An 18536-nucleotide genomic window follows, 5' to 3' on the forward strand; every position below is an offset into this window, starting at 1 on the left:
TACTCACTCTTTGTTAAGTCCCACAATTACCATTGTTCCTGGCCCGGACTTCAATCCTGCCTCCCACATTATTCCTGATACCACACCTGACCCCCATGACTGTATCTCTCTGATCCACCTGATATTCACCCCATTTCCCCATATTTCCTTCTTTCCTGTTCCTCATCCTGATCACGCTTGATTTATTGATGGTGGTTCCACCAGGCCTAATCACCACACACCAGCAAAGGCAGACTATGCTATAGTACAAGCCACTAGCCCACCTCTCAGAACCTCTCATTTCCTTTCCATCATGGAAATCTATCCTCAAGGAAATAACTTCTCAGTGTTCCATCTGCTATTCTACTACTCCTCAGGGATTATTCAGGCCCCCTCCCTTCCCTACACATCAAGCTCGAGGATTTGCCCCCAGCCAGGACTGGCAAATTAGCTTTACTCAACATGCCCCGAGTCAGGAAACTAAAATACCTCTTAGTCTAAATAGACACTTTCACTGAATAAGTAAAGGCCTTTCCTACAGGGTCTGAGAAGGCCACCACAGTCATTTCTTCCCTTCTGTCAGACATAATTCCTCAGTTTAGCCTTCCCACCTCTATACAGTCTGATAACAGACCAGCCTTTATTAGTCAAATCAGCCAAGCTGTTTTTCAGGCTCTTAGTATTCAGTGAAACCTTTATATCCCTTACAGTCCTCTGTCTTCAAGAAAAGTAGAACGGACTAAAGGTCTTTTAAAAACACATCTCACCAAGCTCAGCCACCAACTTAAAAAGGTCTGGACAATACTTTTACCACTTTCGCTTCTCAGAATTCAGGCCTGTCCTCAGAATGCTACAAGGTACAGCCCATTTAAGCTCCTGTATAGACGCTCCTTTTTATTAGGCCCCAGTCTCATTCAACACCAGACCAACTTAGACTGTACTCCAAAAAAAACTTGTCATCCCTACTATCTTTTGCCTAGTCATACTCCTATTCTCCATTCTCAACTACTTATAAATGCCCTACTCTTGTTTACACCACCAGTTTACACTGTTTCTTCAAGCCATCACAGCTGATATCTCTTGTTGCTATCCCCAAACTGCCACTCTTAACTCCCTCTTAGAGTGGATAGATGACATTTGCTGGCAAGGCACCCTCCAATACTTGCAACCTGATGAAGTTCTATTCTTTACTTTTATACTCACTCTTATTCTCATTCCCATTCTTATGTCACCCTTTACCTCTCCCCAGCTATCTCCACCACACTATCAACCTTACCCATTCTCTCCTAGCCGCTTCTAATCCCTCCTTAGTGAACAACTGCTGGCTTTGCATTTCCCTTTCTTCCAGTGCCTACACAGCTGTCCCCACCTTACAGACAGACAGGGCAACACCTCACGTCTCCCTACACCTCTGGACTTCCTTTAACAGCCCTCACCTTTACCCTCGTGAAGAACTCATTTACTTTCTAGACAGGTCCAGCAAGACTTCCCCAGACATTTCACATCAGCAAGCTGCTGCCCTCCTTCGCACTTGTTTAAAAAACCTTTCTCCTTATATCAACTCTACTCTCCCCATATTTGGACCTCTCACAACACAAACTACTATTCCTGTGGCCGCTCCTTTATGTATCTCTCGGCAAAGACCCACTGGAATTCCCCTAGGTAACCTTTCACCTTCTCGATGTTCCTTTACTCTTCATCTCTGAAGTCCAACTACACACATATCACTGAAACAATTGGAGCCTTCCAGCTCCATATTACAGATAAGCCCTCTATCAATACTGACAAACTTAAAAACATTAGCAGTAATTATTGCTTAGGAAGACACTTGCCCTGTATTTCACTCCATCCTTGGCTAACTTCCCCTTGCTCATCAGACTCTCCTCCCAGGCCCTCTTCTTGTTTACTTATACCCAGCCCCAAAAATAACAGTGAAAGGTTGCTCGTAGATACTCAATGTTTTCTCATACACCATGAAAATCGAACCTCACCCTCTACGCAGTTACCCCATCAGTCCCCATTACAACCTCTGACAGCTGCTGCCCTAGCTGGATCCCTAGGATTCTGGGTCCAAGACACCCCTTTCAGCACTCCTTCTCATCTTTTTACTTTACGTCTCCAGTTTTGCCTCGCACAAGGTCTCTTCTTCCTCTGTGGATCCTCTACCTACATAGGTCTACCTGCTAATTGGACAGGCACATGCACACTAGTTTTCCTTACCCCCAAAATTCAATTTACAAATGGGACCGAAGAGCTCCCTGTTCTCCTCATGACACCGACGTGACAAAAAAGAGTTATTCCACTAATTGCCTTGCTGGTTGGTTTAGGACTTTCTGCCTCCACTATTGCTCTCGGTACTGGAATAGCAGGCATTTCAACCTCTGTCACGACCTTCTGTAGCCTCTCTAATGACTTCTCTGCTAGCATCACAGACATATCACAAACTTTATCAGTCCTCCAGGCCCAAGTTGACCCTTTAGCTGCAGTTGCCCTCCAAAACCGCCGAGGCCTTGACTTACTCACTGCTGAAAAAGGAGGACTCTGCATATTCTTAAATGAGGAGTGTTGTTTTTATCTAAATCAATCTGGCCTGGTGTATGACAACATAAAAAAGCTGAAGGATAGAGCCCAAAAACTTGCCAGCCAAGCAAGTAATTACGCTGAACCTCCTTGGGCACTCTCTAATTGGATGTCCTGGGTCCTCCCAATTCTTAGTCCTTTAATATCCATTTTTCTCCTCCTTTTATTCAGACCTTGTATCTTCCGTTTAGCTTCTCAATTCATGCAAAACCATATCCAGGCCATCACCAATCATTCTATATGACAAATGTTTCTTCTAACATCCCCACAATATCACCCCTTACCAAAAGGCCTCCCTTCAGCTTAATCTCTCCCACTCTAGGTTCCCACGCCACCCCTAATCCTGCTTGAAGCAGCCCTGAGAAACATCGCCCATTCTCTCTCCATACCGCCCCCCAAAAATTTTCGCCACCCCAACACTTCAACACTATTTTGCTTTATTTGTCTTATTAATATAAGAAGGCAGGAATGTCAGGCCTCTGAGCCCAGGCCAGGCCATCGCATCCCCTGTGACTTGCACGTATACATCCAGATGGCCTAAAGTAACTGAAGATCCACAAAAGAAATAAAAACAGCCTTAACTGATGACATTCCACCATTGTGATTTGTTCCTGCCCCACCCTAACTGATCAATGTACTTTGTAATCTCCCCCACCCTTAAGAAGGTACTTCATAGTCTCCCCCACCCTTGAGAAGGTTCTTTGTAATTCTCCCCACCCTTGAGAATGTACTTTGTGAGATCCACCACTGCCCACCAGAGAACAACCCCCTTTGACTGTAATTTTCCATTACCTTCCCAAATCCTATAAAACGGCCCCACCCCTATCTCCCTTCGCTGACTCTCTTTTTGGACTCAGCCCGCCTGCACCCAGGTGAAATAAACAGCCATGTTGCTCACACAAAGAATGTTTGGTGGTCTCTTCACACGGACGCGCATGAAAGTTATAAGAGGGAATTTATGCAAGAAATGTCGTGTAATTTAAAAGTAATTAGTCCTTCTGAATGTAAAACTATTGAAGAAACAGTTTATGTGCAAGATGTGTAAGAAAAGTAAAATATACTTTTGGTAAAAGGATTATAAGGAGGCATAAGAATGTGGATTTTTACCTACATTAAAAGGTTAAAAAATGTGTTTTAAAGGTTTAAGCAAGTTTTGAAATGTTAATTGTAAAGGAAATTCTGTGTGTAAACATACTGGCAAAAGTTAAAGGGGTAATATCCAGTTTTTCTGTGAACTGGATATTAAAATAAAAGCACAACTGGTTTTTCTTAAAGCACTAACATGCTCTTTAACAAAAATTATAAAAGGTTAGAAAGAGTCTATAAAAATCTTACGGTCAGACATTAACATTGGATAAATATGTCTAGAAGGTTTTATTAAAATTAAGTTTAACATTAATAAAACACTAATATAAAGGTGAAATTTAGCTTATCTGGTATAAAAATCATACATGAAGTGTTGTTAAATATAAAATGGTATTTGGATTTCTTTGGTCTAAAAACTAATAAAAATAGGTGCTAAAGAAAATTTATCAGCAAGAAGGCACCAAGGATTATAAAGTCCACTACTGATGTCCCCACATTTAAAACAAATGATCAATTTCTTAGAAATTATATACTTGGTTTATCCTCCACCTTCTCTTCCTTTAAAACAAGAGGTCTTTTAGCACAGGTGCCACCTCCGGAGTTTCCAGTACATCAGTATCGGCCTGGGGATGACGTTCTCATCAAAGGGTGGAAAGAATGGAAACTCGAGCCAGCCGAGGAAGGACCCTATCTTGTGCTGCTAACCACTGAGACTGCTGTTTGCACAGCAGAAAGGGAGGCACACATCACACCCGAGTCAAGCAAGTGCCCATTATCATCAGAATCATGGGCCATTGTTCCTGGATCAAGCCCTACCAAATTAAAGCTAAGGAAAGCTTAGTCTATCTATCTTTTCCTTTCCTTTCCTTTCCTTTCCCAGTGCTTATATCCATTACTATTCCTACCACTAGCAACTCTAACCCAACTTTAGAGCATTTCTATGGTTTAGGAGCAGAAGTCACTGGAAAGGATCCTATAGGCTTCTTTAAGGTGTGCTTTTTTCTCCTTCTCTCTTCCTCCTACAGCTGCCCCTTTTCCAAATCTATGAAATCAAACTATGACATGCCTCATGCCAAATGACAAAAGCAAGTTCTCAGTAGTAGAAATAGGAGACCTAAGGCAAACCATAGCCATTGAAACAGGGTATAAATATGTAAATGCCTGGCTAAAATGGATTAAATATTCCCTCAGCATGTTAAACAAAGTCAATTGTTATGCTTGTGCGCATGGCAGGCCAGAGGCCCAGATTGTCCCCTTTCTACGAGGGCTGTCCTCCAGTAGACCAGGTGTGGGCTGGGTGCTAGCTCTTTTCCAGGATTCTACAGCCTGGGGTAACAAGTTATGCCAAGCTCTCTCTGTCTGCTATATTCCAAAGTTTGACATCCTGTGGGTCAGCCCTCCAGGGCCACCCAGCTTCCGACTCCCAACACTAAGTTCACTTCATGTCCCTCATGACAGGGAGGAAACTTAACGTTCCTTGGGGACCTGAAGGGATGCAGAGAGCTTAAAAATTTTCAAAAGCTTCCCAATCAGTCACCCCTTATTCATCCCTGAGTAGATGCATAGTGGTGTTAAGGTGGACCTTTACTGGACACTCTGCCGAGTAACTGAAGTGGCACTTATGCTTTAGTCCAGTTGGCTATCCCTTTCACCGTGGCATTTTATCAACCAGAGAAAGGAAAAATAAGACACCACAAAGCAAAAGAAGTCCCTTATGGGTCTTTTGACTCTCACATCTATTTAGACACAATTAGAGTCCCATGGGGAATACCAGATCAATTTAAAGCCCAAAATCAAATAGCTGCAGGATTTGAGTCAATGTTTTGGTGGGTGACAATAAAATGTAAATTGGATAAACTAATCTATTACAACCAACAGCAATCTATTAACTACACTAGAGATGCTGTTAAAGGAATAGCTGAGCAATTAGGGGTTACCAGCCAGATGTCTTGGGAAAATGGGATAGCCTTAGACATGATATTAGCATAAAAAGGAAGAGTTTGCATCATAATTAAAACTCAGTGTTGTACCTTCATCCCAAACAACACTGCCCCCATTGATAGTAAAACAAAGACATTGCAAGGTCTGACTGCTCTGTCCAATAAGTTAGCGAACAACTCGGGGTAAACGACCCCTTTTTAGGATGGCTAGAAAAGTGGTTCGGTAAATGGAAAAGAATAGTAGCCTCAATTCTTACTTCCCTCACAGATGTAATGGGTGTACTTATTCTTGTTGGGTGCTGTGTCACACCATGCATCCGTGGATTGGTGCAGAGGTTCATAAAAATAGCACTTAACTAAAATCTCCCTTAACTATCCTCCACCTTATCCAAAGAAGTTTATTCTTATTTTGGAAAATCAAACAGAACAACTAAGCCAAGACATGTTAAAGAAGTTTGAAGAGAAAGAGCTTAAGTAAAATGCAAGAGAAGGGAATGTTAGATATGAGTTCTAAATTTCTTTTAAAAGAATCAATAAGTCAGTATGTTCAATTCTTTGCCTTCTACTTTTAAACTTAACTTCCTCATAAAGCAACCTTTTTCGATCACCTGCTCCACCCTGACTCATTCCAATCACCTGCTCTGCCTTGACTCATTCTGATCACCTGCCCCACCCTGACTCACTCCAATTACCTGCTCCCCACTGACTCATTCTCCACCCTCATTCCATAACATTTTTCCTACCAAACCACTCACCTTGTCACTCTCTTTAAATTAGCCAATCAGAATTAGATTAGCCTGTGTGGTCTAGCCCTAGCCAATAGGGGAATGACACAGCAGCAAGGGCCATGTGCATCAGAAATAACCCCTTCCCCTCCCTTGTCCAGGTATGTGCTCACCATTGTTCCCTCTGTAAAGGCACACCCTTCTATAGAAGTAAATTGCCTTTCTGAGAAGAAAAAAAGAAAATTTTATATTCGAGTGCTATTTCTTTTGCAGCACCAAAACTTTATGTATAACACACTTAAAATGAGTTTTATTTGTCGTGGAAAAGAGTCAAACTCTGTAAAATATTTTAAAATATTTATTCTGCACTAAATATGAATAATCATGGCCCGTGACACAACTCTCAGGAGGTCCTGAGAACATGTATCCAAGGTGATGGGGAACAGCTTCTTATTAGACATTTTAGGGAGGCATTAGACATCAATCAAATACATTTAAAAGATGCATTAATTTTGTTCAGAAAGGTGGGACAACTCAAAGTGGGGGCTTCCAGGCTATAAGTAAATTTAAACATTTTCTGATTGAGAATTGATTGAGTTTGTCTAAATACCTGGGATCAACAGAGAGGAAATGTTCAGGTTAAGTTAAAAGATGGTGGAGACCAAGGTTCTTTTGGAGTCTTCTGTTGGCTGCCTTCAGAGATAATAGATGATAAATGTTTTTTATTCAGACCTTCCAAAGGTGTTAGATTTTTACTTAATCTCTTCAGGATTGGGAGGACCTAGAAGAAAAAGTTCTCGCTATGTTAACAGAGATTCTTTGTAGATGCACATGAACCCCTCACAAAGGACAGCTTTGAAGGACCATTTCAAAATATGGCACAGAAACATGTTTTGAGATCAAATATTTTGACTTTCTTCTTTATCACGTTTTGTCACAGTCAGACTAGGAAGTAAGACAGGAATATATGGGACTAAATAAAACCCATCTAATGAGTATTTATGGTTTGTAAGACATCACTCCCCAGACTCTACATAGGAATTTGGACAAGATAAAAAAAATCAGAGCTTACTCCTCATTCTCAAAAACATTTTTTTTTACAGTTCTTCCCTGCAATATAAATACTTTTATGATAAATGTTGTTGACAACATAATATGCTAACATCAGTAATTTCTAAATGTATTGGAATATTAAATTTACTTGCCTTCTAAAAAAATTAGAAAATGTACTTTTTATCTTCAAATTGTAATTTTTTTTCCTTCAGACAGGACCTAGTTCTGTCACCCAGGCTGGAATGCAGTGGCAGGAACACTGCTCATTGCACCCTTAACCTCTGGGGCTCAAGCAATCCTCCTACCACACCTCCCAACTAGCTGGAGCCGCAGGCGCTCACCACCAAGCCCGGCTAATTTTTTAGTACTTTGTAGAGGGGTGGTCCCACTATGATGCTCAGGCTGGCCTTCAACTCCTGGACTCAAGCAATCACCCCAACTTTGCTTCCCAAAGTGTTGGGATTACAGGTGAGTCACCATACCCATCCAATTGTAATCTATTTTAGGTGTTTTCTTTGTTATTCTCTCCTGAGTGTTCTATCAGGTGTGAATAAAAAAGGCTATAAAATATGCAATCTTTAAATGTTAGGATTTATTTTCATATAGGGAAAGATGATGAAATATTACTAAGAATACATTGCAGTCAAGTTATTCTGTTTTACTTGGGCCCTGAAAAAAATAAAACTAAATTATAAAATTGGCTGGGCACATTGACTCACACCTGTAATCCCAGCACATTGGGAGGTCGAGGCAGGTGGATGACCCTGAGGTCAGGAGTTTGAGACTAGCCTGATAACATGGTGAAACCCCATCTGTACTAAAAATACAACAATTAGCCAGGCACGGTGGCACAAAACTGTAATCTCAGCTACTCAGGAGATTGAGGCAGGAGAATCTCTTGAATCCAGGAGGCAGAGGTTGCAGTGAGCCAAGATCTCGCCACAGCTCTCCAGCCTGAGCAAAAGAGTGAGATTCTGTCTCAAAAAAAATAAAAATAAAAATAAAAATAAAAATGTAAATCACCTCATTTCTGTATGTAACAATTTTATGACAATATCTGTAACAATATGTACTATGAACTATGTTTTTCTCCCACATCCCTAGTTATGGAAGAATTCATCTATCAAACACTAGTAATTAGCTAAAATATGATTACATTTAGAAGGGAAATTAGCATATCTAGAATATTAGCAAGTTATAAAAGCATAATGTGGTCAGGCATGGTGGCTCGTGCCTGTAATCCGAGCATGATGGGAGGCAGAGGCAGGAGGATGGCTAGTGCCCAAGAGTTGGAGACCTGCCTAGGCAACATAGCAATACCTCATCTTTATGTTTTAAAAATTAATTAAGTTACTTATTTATTTCTGAGATTGAGTTTGGTTCTTGTTGCCCAGGCTAGGGTACAATGGCATGGTCTTGGCTCACTGCAACATCTGCCTCCTGGGTTCAAATGATTCTCCTGCCTCAGCCTCCCAAGTAGCTGGGATTATTGGTGCTCACCACCATGCTGGGTTAATTTTTGTATTTTTAGTAGAGACAGGTTTCACCGTGTTGGCCAGGCTGGTCTCCAACTCCTGACATAAGGTGATGCACCCACCTTGGCCTCCCAAAGTGCTGGGATTACAGACATGAGCCACCGTGCCTGGCAAAAAAAGTTTATTTTAATTAGAAATAATTAATAAATGGAACATGATAATGGGTACAAAAAATAGAATAAGACCTATTATTTCATAACACAACAGAATGACTGTAGTCAATGATTAAATGGTACATATAAAAATGGGGATGGCCAGGTGTGGTGGCTCAAACCTATAAGCCCCATCTCTACCAAAAATCCAAAAAAACTGGGTGTGAGCCTGTAATCCCAGCTACTCGGAAGACTGAGGCATGAGAATCACTTAAACCCAGGGAGCAGAGGTTGCAGTGAGTGGAGATTGCACCACTGCATTCCAGCCTCCGCGAAAGAGCTGGAATCCATCTCAAAAAACTAAACAAATGGCTGGGCATGGTGGCTCATGCCTGTAATCCCAGCACTTTGGGAGCCAAGGCGGGTGGATCACCTGAGGTCAAGAGTTCGAGACCAGCCTGACCAACATGGTATAAACCTGTCTCTAAAAAAATACAAAATTAGCCAAGGGTGATGGTGCTTGCCTGTAATCTCGGATACTCGGGAGGCTGTGGCAGAAGAATCACTTAAACCAAGAAGGCAGAGGTTGCAGTGAACTGAGATCACACCACTATACTCCAGGATAAGCAACAAGAGTGCAACTCCATCGCAAAAAAAAAAAAAAAAAAAATGCTATAAACAGAACATCAGAAAAAAATATAGAAAGTTAGGTGTATTTAAAAACCTTAAGCTTTTGAAAGCTGTTTTCCCAAGTAATCAAAAACGAGCCAATAACAATGCAAATATTATCTTTTTGTTTTTTGTTTTTTCTGGAGACAGAGATCACACAACTGCACTCCAGCCTGGGTGACAGAGTGAGACTCTGACTCAAAAAAAAAAAAAAAAGTTACCAATGTTAACTGAACTTGGAAAGCACCACACATTTGCACACTCACACAGACACAACCCTCTGATATGGCTCGAGACCAAATCCACAGGTTAAAAAGCCCTCAGAATGAACTCTTGGGCCTTAAGCCTTTCAAAAGATCACCTGTTTCTTGTGAGGTAGGGGCTGTGGCCCTGATGTGCAAAGACTTAGGAACATCCGGTCATCATAGAAATCCTAAACAAAATAGATAGAGAAGGAAATTTACCTCAACAATATGAAAGACCATCCATGAAATGACTACAGCTGAAATAACCAATCAGGGAAAATGGAATGCTTTTCCTGTAGGATCTCACATGATGCTAGAATGCTCCCACCCTTTCTATTCAATCAATACTGGCTGTCCTAGCCAGAGCAATGAAATAGCAAAAGAAATCAAACTCATCCAAATCAGAAAGAAATAAATAAAATTTTATTTGTTTGTAGATGACATGATCCTCTGTGTAGAAAGTCACAAAGACTCAACCAAAATACAAGTGGAACTAATAAACATTCAGTGGATTTGCAGAATACAATATTACACCAAAATTAGTTGAAGTTCCATGCATTAACAATAAAAAATTTTAAAAGGAAATTAAGAAAACACTTCCATTTTCTAGAGAATTTAAACTAAGATATACTTAGGAATAAATGTAAAAATGTGAGAAGTTTCTACCTTGAAATCTACAAACATTGATCAAAATGATTAAAAACATAGAGATACAACCAATATTGATAGATTGGAAAACTTAATATCGTTAAATGCTTATATAACCCAACATGATTTAGATTTAACACAATACCCACACGAATCCCTATCAATTTTTGTTAAAGAAACAAAAACAGGCTGGGAAAAGTGGCTAACCTCTGTTGGCCAGGCTGGTTTAAAACTTCTGACATCAAGTGATCTACCCACCTTGGGCTTCCAAAGTGCTGGGATTACAGGCATGAGCCACCATGGCCAGCTACTCTAAGCTATTTCTGACAGGACAGTGAAATGAGTGACACAGGAAAAGGGGCATCTAATCACCAACATCACCAAAGGCTGACAAATCTTATTAAACAAAAGAAGTTCAGAATCTGTACTATAAAGCTTGCATTACTTGAAGCCATCTAATAGCATTAACTTGTTTTAAAAACCTGGAGGCAAATTAACATTACTTCTCAAATAAGGACACCAGGCCCACAGTGTTTATGTACTTCACCCCAATTTGCATGTACGGTAAGTGAGGGACAAGACTTGATCCTAGGCCTGAAGGATCCCATGACATGTTCTTAAGCACAATAGTCTGCCCAGGCAGTACAGGAAATGGCCAGTCACAGAAAATACAAGAACAGTAACAAATATATCAAAGGTGACACAAGGGCTGAGCTGTGCTGCTGACAGTGGTGCTAAAGCCATCCCTCATGGATCATGAGCTGAGTCATCATGCCCTGCACATGTTGATTTAGGCAGCCTCCTATAATTTTGTCCAGTGGATGAATAAGGTCTTCACTTACTCAGGGAGAGTAGTGTTGGAGAGGAGGGGCTCACGGGGAAAATGGGGTGTTCACTATTACAAATCAATAGGCTGGAAAGCAACAGTATTTGCATCCAGATCAATGTACCCTGTGAGGCAAGGTCGGGAAAGGAGGGCAAGGGTGGAGGCAGGAAGTAATGGGCATGTGGGAGGGATCTTTGTGCATGCACATCTGTGGGAATATAATTCCACTAGGATAGACCAAATCTTGAGCTTGGATGAAAGTGGAACTAATTGAGCAAATGGTAAAATATTGACCCATGGTTAACTCTGCAAACTACAATATGGGCAAGGGAAAAGAATGAATGAGATTCAGGCCAGTTGCAGTGGCTCACGCTTGTAATCCCACCACTTTGGGAGGCTGATGCAGGCAGATCATGAGGTCAGGAGTTCAGGACCAGCCTGACCAACATGGTGAAACCCTGTCTCTACTAACAATACAAAAATTAGCCGGGCGTGGTGGTGCATGCCTGTAATCCCAGCTACTCAAGAGGCTAAGGCAGGATAATTGCATGAACCCTGGAGGTAGAGGTTGCAGTGAGCTGAGATGTGGCCACTTCACTCCAGCATGGGTGACAGAGTGAGACTCTGTCTCAAAAAACAAAACAAAACAAAAAGAAAAGAAAACAGACCCAGACAGAGATTGTTGCCTATGTATGTGATTGGTCAAATTAGTGAAGAAAACAATAATGCACTAACTAAAATTTTTGCATATGAAAATTAGAGGGTAAGGCCAGGCTCAATGGCTCATGCCTGTTATCCCAGCACTTCGGGAGGCTGAGGCAGGTAGATCACAAGATCAAGAGTTCAAGACCAGACTGGTCAAAATGGTGAAACTCCATCTTACTAAAAATACAAAAATTAGCCAGTCATGATGGCAGATGCCTATAATCCCAGGTACTTGGGAGGCTGAGGCAGGAGAATCGCTTGAACCCAGGGGACAGAGGTTGCAGCAAGCTGAGATTGTGCCATTGTACTCCAGCCTGGGCAACAGAGCGAGACTTCATCTCAAAAAAAAAAAGAAAAAAGAAGAAAAAAACTTGAGGGTAAATCTTGTTTCTTATGTAAAAACAAGGGTGTCTCTTTTCCTGGTTCCTATATTATCTGATGTCATATCCCTGGACTTTTAAACACAGTCTCTGGAATAAATGAGACATGAAAAGTGAAGGTGACAGACTAGCAAATGCCAGGCCCTCATATCCTCATGGAGACACCAACTCAACAAAAATGTTTCATCAAAAATATCTTTGTAGACCGGGCATGGCTCAGGCCTGTAATCCCAGTACTTTGGGAGACCAAGGTGGGTGGATCACCTAAGGTCAAGAGTTCGAGACCAGCCTGGCCAACATAATGAAACCCTGTCTCTACTAAAAATACAAAAATTAAGCCAGGTGTGGTGGTACATGCCTGTAATTCCAGCTACTCAGGAGGCTGAGGCAGGAGAATCACTTGAACCCAGGAGGCAGAGGTTGCAGTGAGCTGAGATCACACAACTGCCTCCACCCTGGGTGACAGAGCAAGACTCCATCTCAAAAAAAAAAAAAAGAAATGAACACTAAAATATGGGGATTTCATTCAACCTCACAAGCTCCCTTAATAAGATTGATGAAAACCATATCTGTTACAGGGTTGATTCTACAACAAATTGAAAAAATGTTTTCTTGTTAAAAATGAACAGTGACACATATCGGTATGAAAAATGTGTAATGAACAACAGTTCAGTCAAGAGCCTCATATAAGGCCATGAGCCCAAATGATATCCTCAGTAGGAGGAATTTTAACACCACTGACTGCTGCTTAGAGAAGATGATCATTAGTTTATGGGATGAACATTGCCACAGTGCCAGTGAGAGAAACTTCTATGATGCTCCTCAAAAACCAGAATGGCTGAGGCATGGTGGCTCATGCCTGTAATCCCAGCACTCTGGGAAGCCAAGGTGGGTGGATCACCTGAGGTCAGGAGTTCAAGACCAGCTTGGGCACCAAGGTGAAACTCCGATTCTACTAAAAATACAAAAACTGGCCAGGTGTGGTGGAGCATGCTTATAATCCCTGTTACAAGGGAGGCTGAGGCAGGAGAATTGCTTGAACCCAGAAGGTGGAGGTTGCAATGAGCACAGATTGCACCACTGCACTCCAGCATGGGTGACAGAGGGAGACTCTATCTCAAAAAAAAAAAAAAGAAAGCATGACAGCTGGAAACACTTGTCAGTCAGTGTGATGCTTTCTATCTCATATCCTGGTCCACGGTGACAATTCTGCTCAGGGTTTCCAGGGCGTCTCTGCCTAGAGCAGGATGATGTTCAATCATAATAGTCAAAGTGTTCTTCATAAATTTTCTGTTTTTATGCAAACTCACTCCATAGGGGAGTGCCTAACAAGATATTCATGACTGACAGGAGGGTCATCACTGCAGAAAACAATGACATGTACGTCAAAAGCATGTATGGGGGCTGGGTGCATTGGCTCACACCTGTAAGCCCAGCACTTTGAGAGGCTGAGGCGGGTGGATCACCTGAGGTTGGGAGTTTGAGATGAGACTGACCAACATGGAGAAGTCCTGTCACTGCTAAAAATACAAAATTAGCCAGACGTGGTGGCACATGCTGGTAATCCCAGCTACTTGGGAGGCTGAGGCAGGAGAATTGCTTGAACCTTGGAGACAGAGGTTGTGGTAAGAAGAGATCACACCACTGCACTCCACCCTGGACAACAAGAGGGAAACTGTCTCAAAAACAAATAAACAAGAAAGCAGGCATGGGGCAAAATCACAAAAGAGAATACATAACCAGGAAGAGCCAAGATAGACAAGAGCAGATTTCTCATGTCTGCAGGGACATTTTCATCACCCACAGACTCTAGGTACCTGTAGTTCTCCCACATCACTTCCCTGTATAAAGCCCTGTGCGCAGGGTTCAGGCATTTCCACTCCTCCAAAGAGAATTCTATATTGACATCCCTGAAAGTAAAATGTCCGTAAAATGAAACACACATATCCACAAAACATTATGGAGGAGTCAGTTATCACCTTCACACAAAATGAGAAAAGAGAAAATAAGTACTAATTTGATCAAAGACTGTGTTCTGACAAACCCACATTAAGGTATTTTTGAATATTTTTTCTCCACAGTGGTGTTTTATTGTACTTTTCCATGAAATATTTTAAGATCCCTTAAGTCACTGTGGAAGTCTCAGTTTTATGGACAATGTAAAAAATATACAAATAAAAAGGAAACACAGGGCCTAGCGTGGTGGCTCATGCCTGAAATCCCAACACTTTGGGAAGCCAAGCCGGGCAGATAATTTGAGGTCAAGAGTTGGAAACCAGCCTGGCCAACATGGTAAAACCCCTTCTCTACTAAAAATATAAAAAGTAGCCAGGCATGGTGGCAGGCACCTGTAATCCCAGCTACACAGGAAGCTGAGGTAGGAGAATCACAAGCCCAGGAGATGGAGGCTGCAGTGAGTTGAGATCACACCACTGCACTCCAGCCTGGGTGACAGAGTGAGACTGTCTCAAAAAAAAAAAAAAAAAGCAAACACAGAATTTTCTCTACAGATAGTATGTTCAACATAACAGGTGATATTCATTACCTACATGAGCTGAAATACAAGTGGTGTCTAAGAGAGGACAAAGTCCAATAGATTTGATAGAAAAGAGAGTAAAGTCCAAAACTAAAAACTGTTATGATCACAGCAATAGCCATGACTAACATTTTTGAATGCTTCCCATGTGCCATACACTGTTCTAAGTGCTTCCCATGTCTTAAGCCATAAAATAACATACTATCCCATGAAGAAATGTCCATACTTGGAGACAACTGCATCACACACACTCTAGGAAACTTGCCACAAATCAAATACCTAAAAATGTCAACACAAGCACCTGAATCCAGATGTCTGGGATTCAGATTTGAATCTAACCACCTAAGTAACAGATACTGCTTCAAAACTAAACTGACACAGGTTTATCTAGTGGAGAGAACATGAAATAGGTTCAAGGGTAAGAACATGGAGCATCCTACAAGGTCATTGAATGGACACACACAGGCATGAATATAATACTGTACAATCCTTCTTACTATTTTTCCTTTTAAGACAGAGTCTCACTCTGTCAACCAGGCTGAAGTGCAGTGGCACAATCTCAGCTCACTGCAACCTCGTTTGCCCAGGTCTAAGCAATTCTCCTGCCTCAGCCTCCCAAGTAGCTGGGATTACAGGCACCTGCCACCACACCCAGCTAATTTTTGTAGAGATGAGGTTTCACCATCTTGGCTAGGCTGGTCTTGAATTCCCAACCTCGTGATTCACCCTCTTCAGCCTCCCAAAGTGCTGGGATTACAGGCATGAGCCACCGTGCCTGGCCTGTTTTACTATTAACCCATTATTGTGATAGTTGACAACAATGAAAAATACTTAAAATTATTACAATTATTATAAAAAATAAAAGTTATTACAAATGATGTGTTTTCTATGTAACCATGGACTTATCCATCCATGTATTCTCCCAAGATGGGAGGATCCCTTGAGGCCAGGAGATCCAGGCTATAGTGAGCTATGATTGCCCCACTGCACTTCACCCTGGACAGAATAAAAATACAATATAAAAAATAATTCCGGAAGTGGTGACTCATGCCTGTAATCCCAACAGTTTGGGAGGCTGAGGTGGGCAGATCACAAGGTCAGGAGTTCGAGACCAGCCTGGCCAACATGGTGAAACCCCATCTTTGCTAAAAACACAAAAATTACCCAGGCATGGTGGTGCAAGCTTGTAGTCCCAGCTACTCAGGAGGCTGAGGCAGAATTGCTTGAACCCGGGAGTCAGAGACTGCACTGAGCTGAGATCGCACTACTGCTCTCCAGCCTAGGCAACAAAGCAAGACTCCATCTCAAAAAACAAGAAAAAGAAAAAGAAAAGACTTAGCTATGTGTGGTGACACATGCGTATCCTTCTAGCTCTTTGGGAGGCTAAAGTGGGGATCACTTGAGCCCAGGAGTTCAAGGCCGCTGTAAACTAGAATTGTGCCATTGTACTCCAGACCTGGGCCACAGAGTGACACCTTCTCTCTCTCTCTCTCTCCATCTCTCTTTTCTAGATGGAGTCTCACTCTGTTGCCCAGGCTGGAGTGCAGTGGCACCACCTCGGATTACTGCAACCTCCACCTTCCAGGTTCAAGTGATTCTCCTGCCTCAGCCTTTTGAGTAGCTGAGATTATAGACATGCGCCACCACACCCAGCTAATTTTTGTATTTTTAGTAGAGATGAGGTTTCACCATGTTGGCCAGGCTGCTCTCAAACTCCCGACTTCAAGTGATCCACCAGCCTTGGCCTCCCAAAGTGCTGGGATTACAGGGGTGAGCCACCACACCCAGCCCCACATTTACATTATGGCATCTTGACTTGACCCTTGGCTCCTCAGCTGCCCTGTGACTGTGTGTGTGTGTGAGTGTGTGTGTGTGTCTGTGTGTATGGGTGTGTGTGCACATGCTCATGTGTTGTGACAGGCAAGGAAAAGCCAGTACAGAGTCATCACCACTGGCCTGGCAGGAGGAGGTGGCCCTTGGGCTGCAGTTCACTGTGCTGTTTGCACTCTGATCCTTGGAAGAATCTTTCCTGAAGTCATGGAGCCTCTAGCTCCTCTGAACAGAACTAGTTGTGTAGGAGTGTGTCCTTCATGCCCCTCAGGTTCCTGACCTTCTCCCCACCCTGACTCTAAGCACATCACCTGCCGGTGGCAAAGCCCCTGCCCATAATGACCAAACTGGGTCCTGGTGATGTGCAGAGCATGGAAGACCTGGGAGCTGGAGTGAGGCAGTAACACAGATGACAAAAATGGGGATGCCTCAGGACTGGCTGAAGACACAGGGTCTGGTCTATAGGGCTTTTCTGACCTTAATGAGGCCTTCTCCTCTTATTTTGACTAAAACAAATTGCCACAGGAAGTTTAGATCAATTAGAGTTGAAATTTCCAGAAGAAATGTGGTACCATCCTCACACTTGCCCCAGCCCCTCAGTCTTCCCTGAGGATACCTCAGCATCTAAACTGCAACTCCAGAGTAGGTGCTGCTGTTGTCCTGTGGCCAAGATGGTAATTGTGTATCCTTCAAGTAAGGGAGACACAACACACAAAGTAATCCATGCAGAAGGGTGTTTCTGGGTGGGCACAGTGACTCCCATCTGTAATCCTAGTACACCGGGAGACTAAGGCAGATGGATCACCTGAGGTCATGAGTTTGAGATTAGCCATGCCAACATGGTGAAACCCTGTCTCTACTAAAAATACAAAAATTGAGCTGGGTGCAGTGGCTCATGCCTGTAATCCTAGCACTCTGGGAGGCCGAGGCTGGTGGATCACTTGAGGTCAAGAGTTTGAGACCAGCCTGGCCAATATCGTAAAACCACATCTCTACTAAAAACATAAAAAGTAGCCTGGCTTGGTGGGCATCTGAAATCCCAGCTACTCGGGAGGCTGAGGCAGGAGAATTGCTTGAACTCTGTTGGTGGAGGTTGTAGTGAGCCAAGATCACACCACTACACTCCAGCCTGGGTGACAGAGTGAGACTCAAAAATAAAATATAATAAAATAAAAATAAAAATACAAAAATTAACCAGGTGTGGTGGCACACACCTGTAATCCCAGCTACTTGGGAGGCTGAGGCACAAGAATTGCTTGAAGCTAGGAGACAGACTGCAGTGAGCCAAGATCACGAGAGTGCACTCATAGTTGGGACAATAGAGTGAGACTCTGTCTTAAAAAAAAAAAAAAGAAAGAAAAAGCGCTTCTGATATGATTGATGCAGAGATAATAAAACCTGAGTAACGTGATAGAGACTGATGGGCAGAGGGAACTTCAGATGGGGGTGGGAGGGCATGGGAGACAGCTCTGAGCCTAGAACTGAAGGAGAAGAAAGGGACAATGCAGTGATCATTTAGGGACATAGGGTAAGAGCAGGGACAATGACCTGAGACAGAAAAGGTTTTGGTATTTGGGAAAAAAAAAATGTGACCGGGGCAGAGGGATTCATGAGATGAGGGCAAGCTCCCAGGAGGAGGCTGGACACAGGGCTGTGGAGCCACAGTGAGGAGTGGGGCTTTTGTCCTGGGGAACACGGGAAGCTGGT

At 42.5% G+C, this 18536-nt stretch overlaps 2 protein-coding genes across 5 annotated transcripts in view; both read right to left on the reverse strand.

The window, feature by feature from the left end:
* The window catches only part of ZNF600 (zinc finger protein 600), a 169195-nt gene that overhangs the window by 49533 nt on the left and 101126 nt on the right, over positions 1-18536 (reverse strand). The gene's annotated exons all lie outside the window — the stretch shown is intronic.
* LOC100462078 (zinc finger protein 813) overlaps positions 1-18536 on the reverse strand; it is a 44004-nt gene that overhangs the window by 20123 nt on the left and 5345 nt on the right. The window contains exon 1 of one of the 4 annotated variants that reach the window (XM_063720274.1): positions 6921-8984. The exons of the other annotated variants lie outside the window; for them this stretch is intronic. The gene's annotated coding sequence lies outside the window, so the exon portion shown is untranslated. Of the gene's footprint in view, positions 1-6920; positions 8985-18536 lie in introns of those variants that run through there. 4 annotated transcript variants of the gene reach the window in all.

This window comes from Pongo abelii, chromosome 20 (genome assembly GCF_028885655.2).
Source record: "Pongo abelii isolate AG06213 chromosome 20, NHGRI_mPonAbe1-v2.0_pri, whole genome shotgun sequence".
Classification (NCBI taxonomy): Eukaryota; Metazoa; Chordata; class Mammalia; order Primates; family Hominidae; genus Pongo; species Pongo abelii.